This window comes from Oncorhynchus mykiss, chromosome 5 (assembly GCF_057628025.1).
Source record: "Oncorhynchus mykiss isolate SJ-2025 chromosome 5, ASM5762802v1, whole genome shotgun sequence".
NCBI classification, from domain to species: domain Eukaryota; kingdom Metazoa; phylum Chordata; class Actinopteri; order Salmoniformes; family Salmonidae; genus Oncorhynchus; species Oncorhynchus mykiss.
In genome coordinates, this window is record NC_143026.1 from 51,397,899 (window position 1) to 51,423,660 (window position 25,762).

The 25,762-nt window shown below is 43.5% G+C and overlaps 1 protein-coding gene across 2 annotated transcripts in view; it reads left to right on the top strand.

The window, feature by feature from the left end:
• Positions 1 to 25,762, top strand: part of nr5a2 (nuclear receptor subfamily 5, group A, member 2) — a 95,123-nt gene that overhangs the window by 66,678 nt on the left and 2,683 nt on the right.

Consider the following 25,762-nt stretch of genomic DNA (forward strand, 5'->3'; position numbering starts at 1 on the left):
AGCTATTTTGAAACAATGATTTTTGTTTTAATTTTATTGTTTTACATTATCTTATGTTACCTAGTCAGAATTTTTTACCCACTTGAAGCAAATAATTCAAACCTACTTTTTTAAAACAAAAATGTGATTATCTTGGAAAAAGCCTCGTACATTCATGAAACCGGTACACTTATCATCTCACATTATCTAGTCAGAATTTCTTACCCCATTGGAAGCAGATAATATTACCTATTTTTATTTAAATTAATGAAATTATCTCAGGTCAAGCGCCTGATGATCTTGTGGATATATTTATATACTTGTGGGAGAACTGGTATATAAACTTTGTATTTTACGGCATATCTCTTCTCCCAGGAGTATAGTGTCAGGCAGCATGGCCGATGTAAGGAGAGAGAAAGAGCAACTGCCACGGTCAGAATCCGTATTGATCAGTAAGCCAGCCAGGCCTTATTTAAACATTGCACACAAACACAGATAAGGAGTTACACAAGCCCTCCATAAAGAGCTGTCATTTCTCCATCGATCCCTCCCAGGGATTTCTGTGCCGTGGCCATCTATAAAGCTGTCTCTGTCACACACACACACACACGAGTATGTACGCACACACACACACACACACACACACAGGCATGCATGCACACACACATGCACAGAGGCATGCACACACGTATTCTGCACACATACGCACACAAACACAAACGTACACAGACACAATCTCTCACACACTGCAACAGTCAGGCCAAAGGCAGCCGTGGCCTCAGGGGCTGCTGTAGCGTAACCCAGGTCTAATGCACAAAAACCACATTGCCAATGAAATAGACCAATCAGATCAAGTGTTAACCGGGCGATATCAGACAGCCGCATAGCAGATGTTTTTGGCGGTGTTGAAGGTGAAACTGTGTTGGAGATGTCAAGTCGGTCAGCAGCTGCTCTTGTGATCATTGTCACGAAGCCACACCCGCCCCACTTGCCACACCCCCACCCCGCTCTCAAATTGAAATCCTGATCCTCACTGAGGTGTAGATTGCATCTCACATTCCAGTGTTCGAACTTGTGCAACCAGTGGCAATGTCCAATTTAGGTATTATGCCAAAACAAAACACTAGGCGGATGTCAGCTAAAGTGGATCTGGTTGAATAGAGAGGCAAGTCTGTCAATCATTTGTCAAGCCCGATAAATGTGAGTAGCCATTTACATTTGAGCAAATATTAGCTGATATTATTTGTGCATTATTTATTATTGTACATTATGAATTGTTTGAATAGTGATTAGCGTAATTTGACTGTCATAATTTGACAGTAAAAAAGTCTCTCTCCGAAACATGAAAAGAAGGTTGCATATGAAGATAGATGAGTGCTAATATTATGTAAAGAAGTAGAGTACAACAGCATACGAGAACTATCGCATCATGATCATTATTACAAAAACGCATACTGACTCTTGTAGACTGAAATTCGGACTGCCTATTGTAAGCGACAAAAGCCGTGATGTAAAATAAGTTGTTTATTTAAGGACTTTTCCTAACGTCCCTTGGTGCATCACAAATCGGCACCCTGGCATCAAGTCCCTGCCAGCTGGCGTGTGCCACCATGGCCTGCCCAGTGAGTGCCCACCCTTGGTGATTGTGTATAAGGGCATCCATGTGGCCAATGTGATGTGAGCTATGGCAGTCAGGTGGCCGGATACTGCTTCCCTTTGCTCTTTGTGCTGGTCATGACGGATCCCTCTCACAATGTGGTTATAGGATCCCGGCAGAGAACAGAGAAGGACCAGCGGTAACTGGAGACAGTGATTAAATGGTTTAAGCACAGATGATCCGACAGGTGCTCTAGTCGTGTCTCTTTTTCTCTGGACGCACACACTTGCGCACAGATGCACACGCACACACACATACACACACACTTGTGCATACTTACACACACACCTCCTCCTGCCTTGCCCCGCTTGTGCTAGTGTATTTAAAGTAACAAAGCCGTCTGTGGAGCTCACTGTCTTTTCACCCCCCCGTGGATAAAATCTCCACATCACTCTTCGGTGAGTGTAACCTAAACCTGCAGGCCGGGGCAAGTGTTGGAAACAAGGGCCAGGAGGGCCAAGAGGGAGAGACGCATTTAGACAAAGGGGGTATCAATCAATCAAAACACAGTGAGAGCCAAAATGGACACCCTTGGTTGTCAAAATGGTTGACTGTTGGTAAGGTTAGAGGTCGCGGGGAGGACAAAAGCCATGACATGTGTCCATCGACGGAATAATGCAACTTTATATCATTTTAATGGGGGTGCCAGGTGCCCGCCAGGAGTCTGGTCTAGTGCTAGAGTTGCCGACTCCGAACTAACACATTGCCCCTCTATGTGGGGGGCTCGAGTCCTGAGTCTACCACTTTCTTTGTTGTATTTCTCCCACTTGCCTCTTCCTCATCCTCTCATTCATATCTCTCTGTTATTAAAATCGACCACACATGCTGTGGTGGCACCTGCCATGGATGTCATTGGTGTCCACAGGCATTTGTGATCCCAGGCATTCTTTAGAAGTGTAGGAGTGTTCACTTCAATACTGTGGCCAGTGTTATAGGATATATAAATAAGAGAGTTTCCTCTGCCAAGTTGTCAGCACTGTTATGCCCTCTTTCTGAACCCTAACTCCTGATAGAGATTCTTTCAACCCACTGTCTTCGCTATTGCATATCACCAGTGCGAAACTGTTCTGATCGGGGAAATTATTTCAGACAGCTTTGCGAGTCTTTTCCCCTTCAATGCAGCTTCCGACAACCAATCGATAACGAAGCATTAGACGGATGCAACTGATTGCCTCAATATTGTGTTCTTTCTCCTCCCGTTTATTCTGTTTCATTATTATTTCCACCCTTTGGTACATGAGAAAGATTCAATGAAGCAATGCTCTTGTAAATCAAGCCGACTTTGACAGGCAACACAAAAACAGTGTGTGTCCAGTGGGATGCCATGTTACTTATTGCCATGTTACGACAGCTGCTAACATAGCCAAATAAATGAACCGCCAATTTACACTGACAGAGGAGTAAAATCACAGAGAGAGAGAGAGAGATTAAAGGGGTGATGAAGATAAAAACCCAATTCTGTAGTCAGCACTCTGTCTGTTCCATCATCAAACAGGGGAGGCAGGAAGAAGACGGGAATGGAAGGTGTTTAGATAGAGGGAGTGAGAAAAAAAACGAGGGAAAAAATGACACTATGGATTAACTGTCCTTCACACAGAAAATATACATCCCCCGGCACTCTTGTTGAATTATCAATTCAAATTTTGTCCGAAAAAGAATGAAAGAAATATATTGATGGGAGCTCGGCTTTAATGGTCTCATTAGGTGTCGAGGTTTCCACTCTGGGCGGGATTTCTACTGCTCCAGGAGTTTAGAAGGAGAGGGGGATACTTGACCCCCCAATGATTTTCTGTCACTTTATCATAAACAAGGAGGTTTTGACGTGCCCCCGCTCACTCTCGCATGCATGTAATTAGCAGGGCCGTAAAAGTACATGCTGAATGCAAACCAGTTACTCCCCTCACCAGCGCCAGCAGTACCATCACCAGAACCAACTACCCATCGGCAAAAGAGAAGGGGAGGAGAGGGAAAATATGGAGAAGGGTAAAGGAGAGGAGCTGACCAGTCTGTTGTTTGTTGTTCATATGAACTCCTCAAAGCTTTAAAGACAGACAAAACACAGGTTACATCAGAGAGACAACCAAATTTACAACACCTTTAGTACATTTATTTGACCTACTTTTATTCTTTCTTTCTTTTCAAATGTCGTATGCTTCTGTCAATTCCATCGCTCCAAACTGCCTAGCACGTGCTTCTTTTCAGAATGACTCACTGTATATTAACTCTAGCCATGAAGTGCTAAAAAAAAAAAAACATGAAGTGCTAGCTAGCTGTGTTAGCTCTAGGGGTTAACCGCTCATTGAATTCTGATGGCATTAGATAGGTGAGAGAGCACAGGCCTGGGAGTGTGACTGTGCCCTTTGAGGTCAACTCATTGAAAGGCATTTGGTTCCGCCTGGAGGGGGGCTTTAAAAAGTGGCAAAGGAGGCCAGAAGGGGTGAGGAAAGGGGCTCATGGGCCCTGCGTTTTGGTTAATCATGTCACGTTCTTATGTCACCATCCTCAGACAATTGCTTTCATTTTTGGGCCAATTCTAATTTCTGTAATAAAGGTAAAAATCCAGGTCATGATTAACCAAAACACAGTCACCTACTCATGGCTAATACAACCCCTTTAGTGTCTGCTTTCACAGTGGTGTGCCCTACCTGCCTCTGTATAGCCACTTTACAACACTGTTACTGCAGTGTGCTTTGGATAGAATTTCACCCCAGTCATGAACTGGTAAAAAAAAGCATGACGCCTTGACCTGTAGTGGAAACGGAGAGAGAGAGAGACAGAGGGAGAAAGACAGAGGGAGATTAATTAAGAATCCACCAATGCAAATTGCAGGTGTGTGTGCACTTATACCAAACACACTGTGCAATCTTCTGTTTGTTTGGTTTGACATACTAGATTAGTCACCATTGTGAAAAAGCTCTCGCCTGTGACCATTTTCACGATTTCACGATGTTCTCGTGATTATTCTTGTGGATATAACCCCTCTGCCTCTGAATGTCCTCCACTGCCCTGGCACTTAAAAACGCCGACATCGTCATGCTACAGACAGAATCAATGGATGTAAATGCATTTCCCTTCACCTTAGGATCAGACCCTAGTGCATTTCAGCTAGCATAAGTAACAAGACAAGTGTGATCCACCGGCGAGCCTTGTCTCTCTTGTTTATTTAATCAGACCTAAGGCGCTTTTCCTGTCCTCTCTGCGTCTTCGGAGCACCTGACGAGCTCGCCAACCAACCGACCCGTCCTTGGGCGACGGGACCTGCCTCCTCGACTACCTGCTTAGTAACAACAACTGGCGCCGGTTTTAAGTCGGATTTTACTTAATATATCCCCGAATGGACGCCGTTCCTGTTTAATTCTCTTTCATAGCCGCCCGGCGCAGGTCCCGGCGGTCTTCGAGGTTGACGAGGGGCGAGCAAATTGAGCCTTCATGCCTTATTCTGACACATAAAAGCCTGTCCCCACTGGCTCATCAACAGGCCAATCACACATCCCCCCCACTCGAAAGAACAAGGAAGTGTTGTGACGTAATGCTAATGCATCATTTATGCATCATTGATGCTAATTTTATTTATTTTTATTTTATTTCACCTTTATTTAACCAGGTAGGCTAGTTGAGAACAAGTTCTCATTTACAACTGCGACCTGGCCAAGATAAAGCATAGCAGTGTGAACAGACAACAACACAGAGTTACACATGGAATAAACAATAAACAAGTCAATAACACAGTAGAAGAAAAAAAATGCATCACTGTCTGGTTGTGTGTGGTTGGAGTGGGATTGAATTGGGTATTGGTGTCATTTTGAGGACCAGTATAGTGTTTTAGAAAGTGCTTTCTCGAGTGCTTTCCCAAATGTCTCTTTCAACCCCTCACTTCTCCTTTCCTTTCCTTTCCCTTCCTCTCCTTCTCTCTTCAAATCCTCTGCCTGCTCCTCTCCAGCCATTTCACTGTAAAAGAAGCAAATATAATAGCCAGACAGCCATACACACCCTTAAATCTTTATTGCAGATCGAAATGCATCTCAGTTTGATAATGGCCCAATCGCGATGGCCTATTAATCCCCCTGTACTTACGTATAGACGTTACTACAGAATGCATGGCGCTAGCGAGCCATTAGCTTAGCTAGCCGTTAGCTTAGCTACTCTACGGTGAATTCCTTCAAATAACCTATTAATGTCAAGAGGCACACTGCTCCAGTTTTCCCTGTTTTAGTCTTAGATGTGGAAACTGAGGGAATTATCCCAGTGGGAATTGGAGGAAACAAGGAAGTGTAGAGCTCCAGGGATCAGGGAAATGCATTCAGTAGATAGAAATAGATAGGGAACATGGTGCTGTGAAAGGAAGTAGAATCTCTGGTATAACACACACGTCAGTTGAGTATTGATGAGGTCTGAGTAGGACGTGTGGTATTCGCGTTGAAAGACAGTGTTTGTGTGTTTCAATGAGTGGGAATGTGTGTTTCAGTGAGTGGGTGTGTGTTAATGCGTATTTGTGTGTGTATGTACGTATGAAATAGAGAAAGAACATCAAAAGAAATTCACAAATTTCAACAAAAAATGTCTCAACTGTCTCAACACTTCCATTCAGTGGGTACAAACATAGGGTGTGTGTACAGTATTATACAATGGGTGGGTCTAATTAAAAACACATTCCAGACGGTGTCTGTTCCACATGTTAACACTGTCTAAATCTATGACGTTAAAATGCCTATTTACTCTGTTGGATCTAACTGCGCAATCTACTGTCTCATCAGCCAAGCCAAGAAGTTTAAAAACTTGATCTCCACATAAAAAGCATCTAGACATTATCTCACATTTCTTTTAGACAAACATTTAGTTTTCAACAGCGGAGATTTGTTTAAACCTTGCTTTCTGTCTCTCCGACATTTGCAACATTGTTTCAATATTCAAATTCGATCTCTAGCTGTCCCATAGTAATGAATGTGTCTGGAGTCGGATGAGACATATCAAACCAAATCAAAGGTTATTTGTCACATGCGCCGAATATAACACCTTACAGTGAAATGCTTACTTACAAGCCCTAACCAACAGTAAAATTTTTAAGTAAAAAAAATGGTATTAGGTAAACAATAGATTAGTAAAGAAATGTAAAAAAATAAACACAACGCAAATAGTCCGGGGTAGCCAATGTGCGGGGGGCACTGGTTAGTCGGGCTAATTGAGGTAATATGTACTTGAATGGATAGTTAAGCATTTCTCAGCCAGTTGAAATCATGAATCAGCTGGCATAATTTTTTATGGATATATACTAAGAAATGTCAATTGAAAAAAGCTGTGTTGTTGGCTAGCTCGTCTGTTCAAGTGAGCACATTTTTTATGCCAGGCAAAATCACACCTCATTAGCTCATTGTTATGGATGTATCCAAATAAATGTCACTAGAAAACAGCTTAAACAAATGCAAATGCAGCTACTTTACTGTTATTCTGGCTTCACTTTTTGACGTGACTGTAAATTAGCCGTAATTGACTAGCTAGCTAGCAAGGGATAAGTACATTTCCAGCCAGTATGGCAATGGAACATTGAGAGCGAACGACTGGCCAATATTCTTCAAACACCAGTTTCTCTGGCATTATCACTTAACTACTCACCTAGTGACTCAGCAGTAGAAGTATTAACAAACTGGCCCATAGAGTTGACCGGGCGGCCATTGCCCCCCTCTTACTGCCCTCTTACTGCCCTGTTTCCAGCATCAGCTCCACACACACACACACACACACACACACACACACACACACACACACACACACACACACACACACACACACACACACACACACACACACACACACACACACACACACACACACACAAACCCCCCCCCCCCCCCCCCCCCACCGCCCTCCAACACACACATACTCCCCCTCCCCTCACTCAACCAACCCATCCACAGGTGTGGCATTCCCAGGGCCTACCTCTCCCCACATCAATGATGGGGTCACTGGGTTCCCTGACAGGACTGCCCCACCAGCCTGATTGGAACCTTCCTGAAAGTCAGGTGAGCAGGTTAATGATGAATAAAGGGGAGATTGATGGCAGTGGCTTGGGAGATAGCGGACAGACTGAGATAGGGGGATAATACAGTGATATATCATATCCTACACTCCCCAGCACTACTTTCTGGCCTTTGTGTCAATGCGGTGATAGCCTACTAGTAGTAAAACAATCTCTGTATAGAGAGGTCATGTAAACCCTAACAGGGATTGGACGATCTAGCCAAAGTCCCGCCCCCTGAATGGCTCTTAACGGATTGGCTCATTGTTCACTCACGTGTTTAGTTAGACACACGCCACTGTTACAAGTTAGCTATTGACAGTCATTTTTGTGACTAAAGAATTAATGATTAGGTAGTGAGTATCATATTTGCTTGTGATGCATGAGTTGATTACTAGAGTCATTACTGTTTCTCTCTTGATCTGCCCTGTTCTTCTGTCCTTTATTGTTACATTCATATGATCTGCCCTGTTCGTATTGTTTTATTTTACTGTAGAGCCCTCAGTCCCGCACAACATGCCTTAGATAGCAATTTTGTCCCACCCCACACACATGCAGAGACCTAACCTGGCTTAACTGTTGCCTCCAGAGACGAAACCTCTCTCATCGTCACTCAACGCCTAGGTTTACCTCCACTGTACTCACATCCTACCATACCATTGTCTGTACATTATGCCCTATTCTACCACGCCCAGAAAACTGCTCCTTTTATTCTCTTTCCCCAACGCAATAGACGACCAGTTCTTATAGCCTTTAGCCGTACCCTTATCCTACTCCTCCTTTGTTCCTCTGGTGATGTAGAGGTTAACCCAGGCCCTGAAGCCCCCAGTTCCACTCCTATTCCCCAGGCGCTATCATTTGTTGACTGTAACCATAAAAGCCTTGGTTTCATGCATGTTAAGAAGCCTCCTCCCTAAGTTTGTTTTATTCACTGCTTCAGCACACTCCGCCAACCCTGATCTCCTAGCCGTGTCTGAATCCTGGCTTAGGAAGGCCACCAAAAATTCAGAAATTTCCATCTCCAACTACAACATTTTCCGCCAAGATAGAACTGCCAAAGGGTGTGGAGTTGCAATCTACTGCAGAGATAGCCTGCAGAGTTCTGTCATGCTATCCAGGTCTGTGCCTAAACAGTTCGAGCTTCTACCTTCCGGAAATAAGCCTCTCACAATAAGTCTCTCTCTCGCTTGTTATCGACCTCCCTCATCCCCCAGCTGTGCCCTGGACACCATTTTTATCTTCAGAGTTTGTACTGTTAGATGACCTAAACTGGGATATGCTTAACACCCCGGCTGTCCTAGGATCTAAGCTAGATGCCCTCAATCTCACACAAATTATCAAGGAACCTACCAGTTACAACCCTAAATACGTAAACACGAGCACCCTCATAGATATCATCCTGACCAACCTGCCCTCTAAATGCACCTCTGCTGTTTTCAACTAGGATCTCAGCAATTACTGCCCCATTTCCTGTGTCTGTAACGGGTCCACGGTCAAACGACCACCCCTCATCACTGTCAAACGCTCCCTAAAACACTTCAGCGAGCAGGCCTTTCTAATCGACCTGGCCCAGGTATCCTGGAAGGATATTGCCCTCATTCTGTCAGTAGAGGATGCCTGGTTATTCTTTAAAAGTGCTTTCCTCACCATCTTAAATAAGCATGCCCCATTCAAAAAATGTAGAACTAAGAACAGATATAGCCCTTGGTTCACTCCAGATTTGACTGCCCTTGACCAGCACAAAAACATCCTGTGGCGTACTGCATTAGCATCGAATAGCCCCCGCAATGATATGCAACTTTTCAGGGAAGTTACAGTGCCTTGCGAAAGTATTCGGCCCCCTTGAACTTTGCGACCTTTTGCCACATTTCAGGCTTCAAACATAAAGATATAAAACTGTATTTTTTTGTGAAGAATCAACAACAAGTGGGACACAATCATGAAGTGGAACGACATTTATTGGATATTTCAAACTTTTTTAACAAATCAAAAACTGAAAAATTGGGCGTGCAAAATTATTCAGCCCCTTTACTTTCAGTGCAGCAAACTCTCTCCAGAAGTTCAGTGAGGATCTCTGAATGATCCAATGTTGACCTAAATGACTAATGATGATAAATACAATCCACCTGTGTGTAATCAAGTCTCCGTATAAATGCACCTGCACTGTGATAGTCTCAGAGGTCCGTTTGAAAGGGCAGAGAGCATCATGAAGAACAAGGAACACACCAGGCAGGTCCGAGATACTGTTGTGAAGAAGTTTAAAGCCGGATTTGGATACAAAAATATTTCCCAAGCTTTAAACATCCCAAGGAGCACTGTGCAAGCGATAATATTGAAATGGAAGGAGTATCAGACCACTGCAAATCTACCAAGACCTGGCCGTCCCTCTAAACTTTCAGCTCATACAAGGAGAAGACTGATCAGAGATGCAGCCAAGAGGCCCATGATCACTCTGGATGAACTGCAGAGATCTACAGCTGAGGTGGGAGACTCTGTCCATAGGACAACAATCAGTCGTATATTGCACAAATCTGGCCTTTATGGAAGAGTGGCAAGAAGAAAGCCATTTCTTAAAGATATCCATAACAAGTGTTGTTTAAAGTTTGCCACAAGCCACCTGGGAGACACACCAAACATGTGGAAGAAGGTGCTCTGGTCAGATGAAACCAAAATTGAACTTTTTGGCAACAATGCAAAATGTTATGTTTGGCGTAAAAGCAACACAGATGAACACACCATCCCCACTGTCAAACATGGTGGTGGCAGCATCATGGTTTGGGCCTGCTTTTCTTCAGCAGGGACAGGGAAGATGGTTAAAATTGATGGGAAGATGAATGTAGCCAAATACAGGACCATTCTGGAAGAAAACCAGATGGAGTCTGCAAAAGATCTGAGACTGGGACGGAGATTTGTCTTCCAACAAGACAATGATCCAAAACATAAAGCAAAATCTACAATGGAATGGTTCAAAAATAAACATATCCAGGTGTTAGAATGGCCAAGTCAAAGTCCAGACCTGAATCCAATCGAGAATCTGTGGAAAGAACTGAAAACTGCTGTTCACAAATGCTCTCCATCCAACCTCACTGAGCTCGAGCTGTTTTGCAAGGAGGAATGGGAAAGAATTTCAGTCTCTCGATGTGCAAAACTGATAGAGACATACCCCAAGCGACTTACAGCTGTAATCGCAGCAAAAGGTGGCGTTACAAAGTATTAACTTAAGGGGGCTGAATAATTTTGCACGCCCAATTTTTCAGTTTTTGATTTGTTAGAAAAGTTTGAAATATCCAATAAATGTCGTTCCACTTCATGATTGTGTCCCACTTGTTGTTGATTCTTCACAAAAAAATACAGTTTTATATCTTTATGTTTGAAGCCTGAAATGTGGCAAAAGGTCGCAAAGTTCAAGGGGGCCGAATACTTTCGCAAGGCACTGTACCTAGGTGTCTGGTTAGACTGTAAACTCTCCTTCCAGACTCTCATTAAGCATCTTTAATCCAAAATTAAATCTAGAATTGGCTTCCTATTTCGCAACAAAGCATCCTTCACTCATGCTGCCAAACATACCCTCGTAAAACTGACTATTCTACCGATCCTTGACTTCGGCGATGTAATTTACAAAATAGCCTCCAACACTCTACTCGGCAAATTGGATGTAGTCTATCACAGTGCCATCCGTTTTGTCACTAAAGCCCCATATACTAACCACCACTGTGACCTGTATGCTCTCGTTGGCTGACCCTCGCTTCATATTTATCGCCAAACCCACTGGCTCCAGGTCATCTATAAGACTTTGCTAGGTAAATGCCTGCACTATCTCAGCTCACTGGTCACCATAGCAGCACCCACCCGTAGCATGCGCTCGGCAGGTATATTTCACTGGTCATCCCCAAAGCCAACTCCTTCTTTGGCTGCCTTTTCTTCCAGTTTTCTGCCGCCAATGACTTGAATGAATTGCAAAAATGACTGAAGCTGGAGTCTTATATCTCCCTCACTAACTTTAAGCATCAGCTGTGAGAACAGTTTACCGGTCATTGCACTTGTCCACAGCCCATCTGTAAATAGCCCACCCAACTACCTCATCCCCATATTGTTATTTTTTTTTTTTGCTCCTTTGCACCCCAGTATCTCCCCTCTCTTCTGCGCATATATCACTCCAGTGTTAATTGCTAAATTGTCATTATTTCGCCACTATGGCCTATTTATTGCCTTACCTCCCTAATCTTACTACATTTGCACACACTGTATATAGATTTTTTATTGTGTTATTGACTGTACGTTTGTTTATCCCATGTTTAACTCTGTGATTTTTTGGTACACTGCTTTGCTTTATCTTGGCCAGGTCCTCAACTGGCCTACCTGGTAAAATAAAGGTGAAAAAAATAAATAATAATAATAATGATATATATATATATATATATATATATATATATTTGGTAAATAAAACTACAGCAGAAATGTACCCCCCCATTCTGAATGAATCCAGGCAGAGCTGATCCAATGTAATTAAAAGGCATTGCGGCATATTGAGAGGCTGTACAGTGTGTGTGTGTGTGTGTGTGTGTGTGTGTGTGTGTGTGTGTGTGTGTGTGTGTGTGTGTGTGTGTGTGTGTGTGTGTGTGTGTGTGTGTGTGCGTGCGTGCGTGCGTGCGTGTGTGTGTAGTGTAGTGTGGGGTCGTCGGGCTCCAGCGTGGATTGCAAGTCAAACGAAACAATATATTCCACGGGACCTCAGGGTTTCCATCTGAGTGCTGTGCACGGCGCTGGAGCACACTGAGCCTGTTTCATGTGAAAAAAAGTTGATAATTAGTCCCTTAGTGACTCAATGGAGGGATTGAGGAGAGGAGGAGTAGAGTAGGAGGAGATACTTACGGTGGTACTTAGCTCCAACCTGACATTTGGGCTAGTGTTAATCAGAATGACTCAACCATACAATTCCATCACCCTACTCCCTTTATCGCCATAGCATCATCAAACCCTCTTTTTCGCTGCCGATAAATTACTATCGAAAATGGGGATAATTCCTTTTGCGGCAAACCTGTGTTTTTGTTTGCAGGGGAAAAGAGATCATGCTATTGTCATCGAACATCAGTGTGCTTTTTGAGCCCCTTTCATTATTTTTTCAAAAGGAGCCTGATAATAATTAGCAATTAAAATGTGCCTTTTTTTGCCTCATCTTTCTCTAATTAGCATGACAGAGACATTGGGCTGTTCATCTCTGTAGTTTTGGGTCTCACACACACATACACACACACACCCCACAAACACAAACACGCACGCACACACACCGAGAAAAGTCTTACCATGAAACCATGGCAACATATCATGTGTCTTGTTTTGCCAGTGATCGCAGCTAACCCATGTCTCCTCTAAATCAATGAAATCACATTTTATCAATGGACAGAAGAAAATGTAATCGATAAACAGACAATGACACATCATATTGTCAATATAGATTGTACATTTTCTACATATATCCAAAATAGTCCGTATAGCTATTGTCAGTATTGCTATGTCCTCATCAAGGAAACATGTGTTGTGTTTATTAGGCACCAAATGGAAGAGAATAGATTGAAACATCTGGACTTGTCCAATAACAACCCCTTGTTCTCTCTCAAACACTTGTTTTGATGTATCACATATGGGGGATTCACCAGTATCACCAATACTCTCAGAAGGACCTATCAAAAGCGTCTGTTGGAGACAGACCGGTAGAGCGACGAATGAGGTGAGCCCCCTCACCTCCTAATAAGGAGCCACTCTCTCACCCTCTGGTCATTCTCACTTCTCTTCCTCATAAAGAACATTTACTCTCCAGCTCTCCCGACAACTGGATCCCTGTTTTCCTGCTTAACTGCTCACAAGTGAACCGTGAAGGACATCGCTGCTGAGCGTAGGTCTTCAGACCCTGTCGAGAGGTTGACGGAAAGGTTTTTGCCTTATGTAGAAATTTATTTTCTACTTCTCAGTCTCCAGTTGCACGAAAAAAGTATGTGAACCGTTTGGAATTACCTGGATTTCTGCATAAATTGGTCATAAAATTTGATCTGATCTTCATCTAAGTCACAATAGACAAACACAGTCTGCTTAAACTAATAACACACAAACAATTATTTGTTTTCACATCTTTATTGAACAGACTGTGTAATTATTCACAGTTTAGGGTGTGCAAAGTATGTGAACCCTTGGATTTAATTGATGGTTCACCCTCCTTTGGCAGCAATAACCTCAACTAAACGTTTTCTGTAGTTGCAGATCAGACCTGCACAACGGTCAGGAGGCATTTTAGACCATTCCTCTTTACAGTTCAGCAATATTCTTGGGATGTCTGGTGTGAACTGCTCTCTTGAGGTCATGCCACAGCATCTCAATCAGGTTGAGGTCAGGACTGACTGGGCCACTCCAGAAGACGTATTTCATTCTGTTGTTGATTTACTTCTGTGTTTTGGGTCGTTGTCCTGTTGCATCACCCAACTTCTGTTGAGCTTCAATTGGCGGACAGGTAGCCTTACATTCTCCTGCAAAATGTCTTGATAATCTTGGGAATTCATTTTTCCATCAATGATAGCAAGCTGTCCAGGCCCAGAGGCAGTAAAGCAGCCCCAAACCATTATGCTCCCTCCACCATACTTTACAGTTGGGATGAGGTTTTAATGTTGGTGTGCTGTGCCTTTTTTTCTCCACACATAGTGTTGTGTGTTCCATCCAAACAACTCAACTTTAGTTTAATCTGTCCACAGACTATTTTGCCTGTAGCGCTGTGGAACATCCAGGTGCTCTTTTTGAATACTTCAGACGTGCAGCAATGTTTTTTTTGACAGCAGTGGCTTCTTTCGTGGTGTCCTCCCATGAACACCATTCTTGTTTAGTGTTTTAAATATCGTAGACTCATCAAAAGAGATGTTAGCGTGTTCCAGAGATTTCTGTAAGTCTTTAGCTGACACTCTAGGATTCTTCTTAACCTCATTGAGCATTCTGCACTGTGCAGTCATCTTTGCAGGATGGCCACTCCTAGGGAGAGTAGCAACAGTGCTGAACTTTCTCCATTTATAGACAATTTGTCTTTCCGTGGACTGATGAACACCAAAGCTTTTAGAGATACTTTTGTAACCCTTTTCAGTTTTATGCAAGTCAACAATTCTTAATCTTAGGTCTTCTGAGATCTCATTTGTTCGAGGCAGGTTCACATCAGGCAATGCTTCTTGTGAATAGCAAACTCAAATGTTGTGAGTGTTTTTTATAGGGCAGGGCAGCTCTAACCAACATTTCCAATCTCATCTCATTGATTGGACTCCAGGTTAGCTGGTATCGTGGGGAGCACGATATCCATCTTTTGATTGCTAGCTATTGAGACTCGGAAAAAACTTCTACTCCAGCTGCTCTCTCTTCATCTGACTACGTGTTTTCTCATAGACCAAAAGCATCTGGTTATTGCAGTGGTGGCACAGTTTTCCTCTTAAGTGGAGATTCTTTATTTTCTCCCTCACTCATCTGCCCATCTCCTCATTTGAATTCCATGCGGTCACTGTCACTTGTCCACTCAAGTTTAAAATTGTCATCATCACCCACCATGTGCCCTTGGAGTGATCCTCAACGAGCTTGACACCTTGATAAGCAAATTTCCTGGCAGCGGCTTACCGCTCATCGTACTGGGTGACTTCAACCTCCCGACGTCTGCCTTTGATTAATTTCTTTCCACCACTTTGTTTCCCCTCTTTGTTTCTTTTTGACCTCACCCTTTCCAAAGTCCCCGCGCACTCACAAGGCAGGCAATACGCTTGACCTCATCTTTAATAGAGGCTGTTCGCCTACTAATCGCACTGCAACCCCCGTCCAGGTGTCTGATCACTACGTTATTTCCTTGTCTGTCTCCCTCTTTTCCAACCCTGCTCACTCAGCCCCTTCCCAGATAATAATGTGCCATCGCAATCTTTGCTCTCTCTCTCTCCCACTACGCTCTCCTCTTCTATCCTATCATCTCTCCCTTCTGCTAAATCCTTCTAACTCAAGGAAACTGTCCACCTTCTCCTCCCTCCTTAATCCTCCACCCCCTTCCCTCCTCCCTCTCTGCGTACGGTTTTGTCAACCACTTTGAAAAGAAGGTTGACAACATCCACTCCTCATTCACTCAGCCTATTGAGTCCACTGATCCCACTCACACAGAACTACCCTACACCTTGTCCTCTTTTTCCGTCTCCCTCCGGATAAAATCCTACGACTAGTGAGGTCTGGCCGCTCAGCTTCTCCTGAACATCTCTGGAGACCTCCCATTCCTCACACCCCTCTTCAAGAAACCAACACTCGACCCCTCTGACGTCAAAAACTACAGGACTTTTCTTTCCAAAACACTTGAGCATGCTGTCTCTGACCAACTTTCTCGCTATCTCTCCCAGAACGATCTTGTTGACCCTAACCAGTCAGGCTTCAAGACGGGTCACTCATCCGATACTGCTCTCCTCTCCACACTGCCAAAGCTTACTCTCTCTCCTCTGTTGTCATTCTCCTAGACCTATCCCCCGCCTTTGACACCGTGAACCATCAGATCCTCCTCTCCAACCTCTCAGGGCTGAGCGTCTCAGGCTCTGCACACTCTTGGATTGCATCCTACCTGGCAGGCTGCTCCTACCAGGTGATGTGGAGAGGATCTGTGTCTGCAACACGTACTCTCACTACTGGTGTCCCCCATGGCTCGGTTCCAGGACCTTTCCTCTTCTCTCAATTTACTCGGCTCTGTCATATCCCCACATGGTCTGTCCTATCATTGCTATGCAGATGGCACTCAACAACTTTTCTCCTTTCCCCCTTCTGACAGCCAGGTGGTGACATGCATCTCTGCGTGCCTGGCCGATATCTCAGCTTGGATGTCGGCTCACCACCTCAAGCTCAATCTCGACAAGACGGAGCTGCTCTTCCTCCTGGGGAAGGCCTGCCCGCTCCAAGACCTCTCCATCAAGTTTGACAACTCCACAGTGTCCCCCTTCCAGAGTGCAAATAACCTTGGCATGACCCTGGACAACACCCTGTCGTTTTCTGCAAACATCAAAGCAGTGACTTTCCCTGCAGGTTCATGCTCTACAGCATCCGTAGAGTACGACCTTACCTCACACAGGAAGTGGTGCAAGTCCTAATCCAGGCATTTGTCATCTCCTGTCTGGACTACTACAACTCGCTGTTGGGTGGGCTCTCAGTTTGTGCCATCAAACCCCTGCAGCTTATCCATAACGCTGCACCCTGCCTGGTGTTCAACCTTCCCAAGTTCTCCCATGTCACCCCGCACCTATGCATGCTCCACTGGCTTCCAGTCAAAGCTTGCCTCCACTACAAGACCATGGTACTTGCCTACGGATCAGCAAGAGGAACTGCCCCTCCCTACCTTCAGGCTAGGTTCAAACCTACACCCCAACCTGAGTACTTCGTTCTACCACCTTTGGTCCCTTGGCCCTCCCACCCATATGGGAGGGTAGCTCCTGCTCAGTCCAGTCAAAGCTCCTCTCTGTCCTGGCACCCCAATGGTGGAACCAGCTTCCCCCTGAAGCTAGGACAAAGAATCCCTGCCCATCTTCCCGAAAACCTACCTCTTGAAAGAGTATTTTAAATAATCCCACAACACCCCCACCTCACACCTACTCCTTACCCCTTGCCTTTCGGGAACTAACACTCACACTTAAATTTTTTCTCCCCTACTAGCACTGACTTTGCTTGTAGCTACTTTATTGAGGAAAATGTACTTACTATGACTGATATGTGGTTGTCCCACCTAGCTATCTTAAGTTGAATGCACTAACTGTAAGTCGATCTGGAAAAGAGAGTTAAATGAGACAAATTAACAATTTTTTTTTCAAGAAAGGTTTACCTCCTGGGTGCCCCAGTGACACCCAAGGAGTTGTTCGGGCCCACTGTCCCTGCCATGTGGCAGAGGTGTAACATACTCAACATAGAAATAAAGGTTAAATAAAACATTTAAAAATGAAAAAGAAAGCAAAAGTCATTACTTCCTGCCTCTCGTCCCAGTCTCACAGCTGGGAGGGGGCAACAGCTGAACTGATTTCCTCGGCAATGCAGCAGTCTGGCAAGACTCAGGCTAGGCCCCTGAACCAGGCCATTTCACACTTGAAATTAGACGTTTGGAGCAGCTTTGAAATTTGATGTTTGGGGAACGTGGATGAATGTCTAATTCTGCAGTGAGACTGTGAGATCTTGTTGCATGACAGGAATAATATTGTTTTACCAAATAAGGATTTGTCATAAATAATGCGATGCAATAATGTAATTATCTTTTAACAAATGTCTTTCTCAATATGGTAGTGTTAGCTGGTAGGGCATTGAACAAGAACTATCAACTTGAAAATGCAAACTGAAGTTTTGTATTTAAATTTGGTCATTGATTATGTTCACATAAATATAATATTGTTAATGAATGATTAATTGATCATTATCAAATTAGATTTTTTTTAGCAGCTATGAAGGCTTCGGATCTGCAGCATAAAGAATAAAATATAGCTCCGGTAGTATGGGTCATATTTGAACAGTTTGGGCTAGAGCAGGGGTCTCCAACATTTCTTTCAAACACTTTTTTTCTCGCAAGTTACTCATATACAGCCTGCATATTCTGTTATTGTGTAGGGCAAAGTTGATGAATAGAAACAAAGACCACACATTTTGAACAAAAATCATTCTACTATAGTCTACCTTGAGAATCTTGCCTTTTTAAAGGGTTTTACATTTATACAAATCTGTAGCCTGCATGAAGAACTAGGCTACTAAATTGTCGTTCTGTTTACTAGTGGCCTTTTGAACAACAACCACAGTGAGTAGGCTACATACTACAGAAAAGTATGAGGAATAACATGTGTGCTCTAAGCAAACACATTAACTGACCATTCTGCATTTCCTCTGCCAAACTTGTTTTTGGCGCTGTTGTTTGAAGCGCTGTCACCATGAAATACAGTGCCTTGCGAAAGTATTCGCCCCCCTTGAACTTTGCGACCTTTTGCCACATTTCAGGCTTCAAACATAAAGATATACAACTGTATTTTTTTGTGAAGAATCAACAACAAGTGGGACACAATCATGAAGTGGAACGACATTTATTGGATATTTCAAACTTTTTTAACAAATCAAAAACAGAAAAATTGGGCGTGCAAAATTATTCAGCCCCCTTAAGTTAATACTTTGTAGCGCCACCTTTTGCTGCGATTACAGCTGTAAGTCGCTTGGGGTATGTCTCTATCAGTTTTGCACATCGAGAGACTAAAATGTTTTCCCATTCCAGTTTTCAGTTCTTTCCACAGATTCTCGATTGGATTCAGGTCTGGACTTTGACTTGGCCATTCTAACACCTGGATATGTTTATTTTTGAACCATTCCATTGTAGATTTTGATTTATGTTTTGGATTATTGTCTTGTTGGAAGACAAATCTCCGTCCCAGTCTCAGGTCTTTTGCAGACTACATCAGGTTTTCTTCCAGAATGGTCCAGTATTTGGCTCCATCCATCTTCCCATCAATTTTAACCATCTTCCCTGTCCCTGCTGAAGAAAAGCAGGCCCAAACCATGATGCTGCCACCACCATGTTTGACAGTGGGTATGGTGTGTTCAGGGTGATGAGTTGTGTTGCTTTTACGCCAAACATAACGTTTTGCATTGTTGCCAAAAAGTTCAATTTTGGTTTCATCTGACCAGAGCACCTTCTTCCACATGTTTGGTGTGTCTCCCAAGTGGCTTGTGGCAAACTTTAAACAACACTTTTTATGGATATCTTTAAGAAATGGCTTTCTTCTTGCCACTCTTCCATAAAGGCCAGATTTGTGCAATATACGACTGATTGTTGTCCTATGGACAGAGTCTCCCACCTCAGCTGTAGATCTCTGCAGTTCATCCAGAGTGATCATGGGCCTCTTGGCTGCATCTCTGATCAGTCTTCTCCTTGTATGAGCTGAAAGTTTAGAGGGACGGCCAGGTCTTGGTAGATTTGCAGTGGTCTGATACTCCTTCCATTTCAATAGTATCGCTTGCACAGTGCTCCTTGGGATGTTTAAAGCTTGGGAAATCTTTTTGTATCCAAATCCGGCTTTAAACTTCTTCACAACAGTATCTCGGACCTGCCTGGTGTGTTCCTTGTTCTTCATGATGCTCTCTGCGCTTTTAACGGACCTCTGAGACTATCACAGTGCAGGTGCATTTATACGGAGACTTGATTATTAATTTTTCAGTTTTTGATTTGTTAAAAAAGTTTGAAATATCCAATAAATGTCGTTCCACTTCATGATTGTGTCCCACTTGTTGTTGATTCTTCACAAAAAAATACAGTTTTATATCTTTATGTTTGAAGCCTGAAATATGGCAAAAGGTCGCAAAGTTCAAGGGGGCCGAATACTTTCGCAAGGCACTGTATGTGTGAAATGTTTGAAAATGTATGTGATATCAACTGAGAGGTATATTTTCTGGATGACCTAAATATTGACTGGCTGTTCACTCAAGAAAAAGCTTAAAACTGAACCAGTGCCTGCAACCTGGTTCAGGTTCTCAGTCCACCTACCAGGGTATATTCCTATAGCACAGGAATGAAATCATCCACATCTATTGATCACATCTTTACTAATGCTCTAAAGTAGTATCCAAATCCATTGGATGTAGTGATCATAATATAGTAGCCATATCTAGGAAAACCAAAGTTCCAAAGGCTGGGCCTAATTGTAGTGTATAAGAGATCATATAATACGTTTTGTAGGGATTCCTATGTTGAAGATGTAAAGAATATTTACTGGTCTGTGGTATGTCATGAGGACCAACCATACGCTGCACTTGACACATTTATGAAATGCTTATTCCAGTTACTAATAAGCATGACTGTAAAACCTAAGGCAGCAGCTAATGGGGTTCCATAATAAATACAAAAACTCAGAGTCAGAGTCTGCGCTACAGCAAAGCCTAATCAGAATGTGTGCATCATGGTTCTTACAGGAAAAGTGAAATGATATAATGAATTTGCTCATGGTGCACGCAGCTCAAATTATATGTAACAACACCATTGGACCAACACATCGGACATGAAACAACGATACAAATGCAACAGCACAACTAAATAGATAAAAAATATACATTTTAAACACCAGTGGTCCAACTAGTGCTTTCTAACTGCACTGAACCAACTGCTCTGTTTGTTCCATTTCTCAGGCACCTATGCCAAATGATTAGGATTACTGCTCGGCAGTTGTTTCCTTCTTCCTCCGGCTATATTGCCTGACTTCCCGAGAGAGCCCACTTCCCGCATCTATGCGGACTGACTTGCTGCATCCTGGTAGAAGCTACGACCCTGTGAGAGCCATGGGGGTGGGAGAGCTGACACACCAATGAAAATAGGGTGATGCCGTATTATTTTCCTCCTATGTTGGCTACCCTCACTTTTCCGTCTGCACAGAGCAAGTGAATAGGGCCTGGGACTCTTGGAAGAGCTTATGCACGCTCTCTGTGTTACAGTTGTTGCGTTTTTCTTGGTAATTGGTATGACTAAATAGATTGTTCTTGCCTACACTCTGTTTTCCATGGTCTTATGCTCCTTGCGAAGCTTTTTTGACAGAGAGAAGGTTTCGTCATTGTTAAAGTCCTGTAGACTCTTTTTTTGGCCTGCCAAGGCCCCTACAGTAGTACAGTTTATTCATGTAATGTTGTTCCTAGGAGGGCACATCGCTTACACTCAGTCTCTAAGTCTTAGCTTGTCCTGGGACATGTTTATTGTGTTCAAGATACTTTCACAGCAGCTACTAGCCACTGATAAGCGTGGAGGTGTAATATTTCTCCATAATTTTCTTTGCTACTGCCCTTGGCATCCTTAAGTGAGTGTGTGGACTGTGCTCTACCAGCCACTGTTAACACCCGCAGTCTGCCCAGGGTTTTTTCAGATAAATGTACCTTAACCCATCCTTGTGCCCAGGTCAACTTTTTCTCATTGTTGCACTTTGGAGCCTATGGCTTTTCGTCTGTGTCTTTCCCCAGAAGTGCGTACCCGTCATTGTACATGGGTTGCGCATCTACTTGGATTGGTCATGTAAGGGTGTTATGCGCGTCACTCATTAAGCAACTACCCTCAAAAGATGATGGGCTCTTCTCCGACGATATCCTAACAGATTATGGGGACTATTATATTGATTTATGATGGCAATTATAATAGTCTTCGGAGGGGCCTGAAAGGGCCTTTATCTACAGAGGCGTTTACCACTTGGGCTCTGGTTTTGGGATATACACTATATATGCAAAGTATGTGGATTCGGCTATTTCAGCCACACCCGTTGCTGACAGATTTATAAAACTGAGCACACAGCCATGCAATCTCCATAGACAAACATTGGCAGTAGAATGGCCTACTGAAGAGCTCAGTGACTTTCAACGTGGCATCTTCATAGGATGCCACCTTTCAAACAAGTCAGTTCGTCAAATTTCTGCCCTGCTAGAGCTGCCCCAGTCAACTGTAAGTGCTGTTATTGTGAAGTAGAAACGTTTATGAGCAACAACGGCTCAGCAGCAAAGTGGTAGGCCACACAAGCTCACAAAACAGGATAGCTGAGTGCTGAAGCATGTAGTGCGTAAAAATCGTCTGTCCTCAGTTGCAACACTCACTACCGAGTTCCAAACTGCTTCTGGAAGCAATGTCAGCACAACAACTGTTCGTCGGGAGCTTCATGAAATGGTTTTCCATCTCCGAGCAGCTGCACAGAAGGCATAAGATCACCATGCGCAATGCCAAGCTTCGGCTGGAGTGGTGTAAAGCTCGCTGCCATTGGACTCTGGAGCAGTGGAAACACGTTCTCTGGAGTGATGAATCTCTCTTTACCATCTGGCAGTCTGACGTACGAATCTGCATTTGGCAGATGCCAGGAGAACGCTACCTGCCCCAATGCATAGTACCAACTGTAAAGTTTGGTGGAGGAGAAATAATGGTCTGGGACTGTTTTCCATGGTTCGTGCTCACCCGAGTTCCAGTGAAGGGAAATCTTAACGCTACAGCATACAATTCTGTGCTTCCGACTTTGTGGCAACAGTTTGGAGAAGGCCCTTTCCTGTTTTAGCATAATATTGCCCCTTTGCACAAAGAAATATCCATACAGAAATGGTTTGTCGAGATCGGTGTGGAAGAACTAGCCTGGCCTGCACAGAGCCCTGATCTCAACCCCGTTGAACACCTTTGGGATTAATTGGAACGCCGAATGTGAGCCAGGCCTAGTTTTCCCAACATCAGAGCCCTACCTCACTAATGCTCTTGTGGCTAAATGGAAGCTAGCCCCTGCAACAATGTTCCAACAATCTAGTGGAAAGCCTTCCCAGAATAGTGGAGGCTGTTATAGCAGCAAAGGGGGGACCAACTCTATATTATTGGCCATTAATTTTGGAATGAGATGTTCGACAAGCTGGTGTCCACATACTTTTGGTTATGTACTGTATCTCATTAAACTGAGATGTTGTGTGCCACGTATTGGGCTTCCCCTCACTTTGTTATGATGTTTTTCCCGACAGGTTGTTTCTGCACCTTCTTGGTTCTGATGTTGCACCTTCTTGGTTCTGACTACCCTGGCTTTGGAGAACATGTTTTGCAGTACGGGAGTTGGCCATATCCCCATATGTGATACATCAAAAAGTATTTGAAAGAGAACTTAAAGTACTTTCGAGTGAGATGTATCACCACATTCCCCTGCGCACAAGAGCACAAGGAAGAGAGTCAAACAGACATGCCTGGATGAGATCTTTATGGTCAGGGCCCTCCGCAAGGCTCACAAAATCATTTTAGACTCAAGCCACCCCCTGTACCCAGACTTTGGACTACTCCCTTCTGGGCGCAGGTATAGGGCGCCCCTCGGCAGGAAAGACAGAACTAGACAATAATTTGTGCCAGGTATGATATCCCTCCTGAAAAGCTCGGGCTAATGTTCCTATAGACCCAGTAAGGCCAGCAGGCTAGTCTCTTTTTATTGATATGTAACTGTCATGAAAATTGTATTGTTAATTTGTATTGTTAATTTGTTAAATGCCACTTTAAAATTGTACATGAGACTGCAACAAAATTTCCCCATGGGGACAATAAAGTCAGTAAGTAAGTGAGAATGACCAGAGGGTTGGAGTGTGGCTCCTTATAAGGAGATGAGGGTCTCTCCTTATTCACCACTGTACCTGTCTGTCTCCAACAGACACTTTTGATAGGTCCTTCCGAGAATATTGGTGATCCAGGCGATCCCCATATGTGATACATCTCACTCATATTATCAGAGAACTGGGGTTGTAAAAGTAACCTTAGGTTTTAGTTTCCTGTTGACAAATGTTTTGCTAAGGTGTGTCCTAATGAACATGACATGTGTCAGACTCACTCGGAGTGATGTATGTCCTAACATTAACACCATAAGTCACAGCCCTCTTTTATATTGACCGGGTCAATTGGTTGGAGCTCATTTGGGAGATGTTGATGAGGCTGATGTGTTGTCAGACAGACAGACCACAGAGTGGCAGCAGGCAGGAAAAAGCAAATATCTGTTTGGAGGGTCATTTGTCACTGGCAGAGCCTGCCCTTCTCTTGGCCTTATTTAGCCTCTACGTGTCACACTGGGGTCAGGGTGAACACACACTCTCACACACACACAAACACAGGTACACACACACAGGCACACACACACACATTGTAAAGCATCATAGAATGAGTGAGGTGCCTTGAATGACTTCTCATTCTTTAGACCTCATTAGGCGCTGATGTATCTCCTCCTCCTCTCTCTCTCCGCTTCACAGCCCGAATGTGTCTTGGGGGTGCGTGCGTGTGTCTCAGTGTTCACAGCAATGGAGCCTGTGTGTGTCGGTAGCGAGGAGGCTGATCATGTCAGGTTCTTAGAGTTGGCTAGGCGGGTGGGAGGTCTGTTCTAAGTGTGTGTGTCAGCCAGACATGGGGACACCCGTCTCATTCCACAAGCACAGGGGCTCCCAGAGCCCACTCAACCTGGGGTCAAAGATGAATAAAAGATCACACACAGATAGCCACTGCGCACACACATAAACAACCATGCACACACCTCTCTCTGTATTTGATTAAATATAGCCCTGTGACACCTATTCATTAGGTGTGCATACATTACTATGTAGTGTACTGACATTCATTTAGCCAGGTGGCCATACTGTATTTATTTCTGATCCATCACAGAATCCAAGCTCTATAGCCCACATGGAAAAGCCGCTACTGTACGAAACAGTACATATATAAAACTTTAATAGTAAAAACTTTAAATTCTTTCAATATTTTCAAATGCCAGCACGAAAATGTGTCACTGGACATAAGCTTTCTTTACAGTTTGATTTCAATTCAAAATGTAGCCATGTCCACACAAAAGTGTAAAGTACACGCCAGTAAAGTAGTCTAGATGCTTAGTTTTAAATGGGGAAGGACTCATTTTAAAGAGTCTTCCATCGCTGTAATGCTGCCCTACATAATTCATATACTCCTGGGGAGAATTTCTCAGAGGAGAGGATTTTTTTTCTTATTTGATTCTCTTTCGATTTTATTCTCTTGAGAGAATACGGAGCAAAGAAATATAGAAGGGGGAGAATTTGGCATCTTTTTAATCTGTCTTGGATAAAGCATCTAGAGTACCACGTTACCCACTTGTTTCAGGCTTTAGATCAGAGCATCTGCTAAGTTTTGAAAATGTAAATCTAATATATGTTATGTGAACTAAATGTAAATATGTATCGTCCATTTATACTGAACAAAAATATAAACGCAACATGTAACAAAAAAAGACGTTCTGCTGAGTTACAGTTCATGAAAGGAAATAAGTCAATTGAAATAAATTCATTAGGCCGTGATCTATGGATTTCACATGACTGGGCAGGGGCGCAGTCATGGGTGGGCCTGTGAGGGCATAGGCCCACCCACTTGGGTGCCAGATCCATCCAATCAGAATTTTTCCGACAAAAGGGCTTTTTTACAGACATAAATACTCCTCAGCACCTGGGATATTTTATTTCAGCTCATGAAACATGGGACCAACACTTAACATGTTGCATTTATATATTTTTGTTCAGTTTAGTTTCTTGGTTGCTTTCCATGACTTTCCATTGTTGGAATGTTAGCCTCTTCAATC